This window comes from Macrobrachium rosenbergii, chromosome 59, assembly GCF_040412425.1.
Source record: "Macrobrachium rosenbergii isolate ZJJX-2024 chromosome 59, ASM4041242v1, whole genome shotgun sequence".
NCBI lineage: Eukaryota > Metazoa > Arthropoda > Malacostraca > Decapoda > Palaemonidae > Macrobrachium > Macrobrachium rosenbergii.
Genome location: NC_089799.1, coordinates 19,829,006 through 19,831,505, shown reverse-complemented (window position 1 = coordinate 19,831,505; position 2,500 = coordinate 19,829,006).

Sequence of the window (2,500 nt, the reverse complement as noted above, 5' to 3'; positions counted from 1 at the left end):
ATTGCCATTAATTGGCAATATCTAAAAAATAAAAAATAAAAATGAATGTAAGAAAATGAGAAAGTGCATGGCCCAAAGGTAGCGATGATTCCATCTTCCGATTGAAGGAGTAACACAGAAATCAAGAAAAACAGAGGCGAAGAAAGATTTTCAAAGCCAGGAGGCGGGCACCAAATTTCAAGATATGCGAGCTAAATTAAAGCTACAATAATTTATGATTTTATGAAATCTAGGCTGTCATGCCAAGTACTGGGGACTTTTTGCCATTCAGTGCTAAACAGAGAAAATCCGGTAGGTCAGTAAGACAGAGAAAACCAAAAAAATAAAGGAGATATAGTTAAGGGATCTAAAGGTGAAATTGGGAGCAAAACGTACAGTTGCACTAAGAAGTAACATTTTAGAGAGTTTGGGCAGCAAGACTGAAAAAAGGAAGTGGGAGTGGAGGTACAGTAAAAGGCTAAAAAGTGGGTGCAGCCCAGGGGAGAAACGACACTGCTAACACCCTTTTAGTAATGCTTACAGTACCCTAAGTGAGGTGCACTGACAGTACCACTCCCCTACGGAATCAAAACTATGATGCGGCCAGTGAGTCTGAGGGGTTCATTATCTTGCACTGGCAACCTACAGCTCTGAAACTGATGACCGGTAGGCAGCCAGGGCACGGTGATAAAACCCCCAAAAGTGCTGGTTGTGGCTAAAGTTTGAAAGATAAGAATGACATCAAAAGGATACGTAGTACAGGGAGTTATAAACAAACCCAATTTTTTTGTTTTTTTTTTGGGGGGGAGGGAAATTTACATACGGGAAAGGATAATCTAAAAGCGAGAGTCTGAACTCGGTGTAATTTCTCTTTCCGCGCAAGACCTTAGTAAGGTCCACCACGAAAAGGATAACAGGTAAATGACACATAACTGACAGTTCCAGAGTAATTATAGGAAATTATGTCCGTCCTCGTCCAAAGTTTACTCGCAACTCAAGGAAAATAGGAGGTATATTTTCAAAGGTGGGGGGGTCGTTCTTGATGGCTAAAACGCTTCCTGGGAAAATATTGCCCACCGCAGAGAGAGAAAAATAGTTTAATAACGTATGTTAATTACACCCCTGAATCCCCGCGGGAAAAGTTGTTGGGTTTAGTCAACAACTGTGCAACAACAAAATTCTCTTTCCTGAAGAATGACGGGAGAGTTTACAGACCCAGGTACTTGGAAATTTTGCTAGATTGTGATTAATCATCTTAAAGGGATAGTGGATGTTTGTTTTACACGTGGGTTTTCTGTCCGCACTCTTTTCTGTCCGCCCTCAGATCTTAAAGACTACTGAGGCTAGAGGGCTCATCAAACATACCAAATTACAGGGATCTAGCCTCGGTACTTTTTATTTTATGTAAGGTTAAAGTTAGCCATAATCGTGCTTCTGGCAACGACATAGGATAGGCCACCACCAAGCCGTGGTTAAAGTTTCACGGGTCTCGGTTCTTACAGCATTATACTGAGACCACCGAAAGATAGATCTATTTTAGGTAGCCTTGATTATACACTTTTTTTTGTTTATTACCTGTCCATTAATAAAGAAGCTTATTTCTACTGTTATGTGAACGCAGCCAATGTTTATATATTTTTAAAATAATTTTCTAATGAGTCTTTTTTTATTGCTACTGCTGAACGTAAATCTCCCTTTCATAATAAGTCTTCCAAGTTTTCAACTGCAATTGCATTTTTTAAATTATATACGTCACCTCAAATCTAGAAGACTTTATTGCATTCGTATAATTCTCTCTCTCTCTCTCTCTCTCTCTCTCTCTCTCTCTCTCTCTCTCTTTCTCTCTCTCTCTCTCTCCCTGTAACATTCACCATTACTATTTACTAATGAAATTACAACCAAACGATCCTCGTCCTGTTCTCTCTGTAAAATTCTGATTACTTTATTGATGAAATCACAACAAAACAGTAATTGTTCTGTACGGGTAAACTTTTATTATTGTTGGTTTACTTTGCTGTCAAATAAAAACAGTGAATTTTTGGTTGATGAATGATGATATTAAATATTTACTACTACGCAATTTGCTTAATTACAAGAGGTTCAATGTTTTCAAGCTGCGAAATTGTCAAAAGAGGAAATTAAAACTTTCTATATTAAATGAAAACCTTTTAAGCACTTGAAGCAGTTACACGCATATACTAAAACGCGCGCGCGCACACGCACACGCACACACACACATATATATATATATGTATAAAATGCATCTCTCTCTCTCTCTCTCTCTCTCTCTCTCTCTCTCTCTCTCTATATATATATATATATATATATATATATATATATATATATATATATATATATAGATAGATAGATAGATATAGATAGATAGATATATAGATAGATAGATAGATAGGTAGATAGATAGATACATTAGAAGTAATCAACAGCCAATCAAGTGTGGATAAGAAATAATTTTCTAAATTACATAGAGATCGAATCCAGGTAATTAAAACTGAAAGGTATG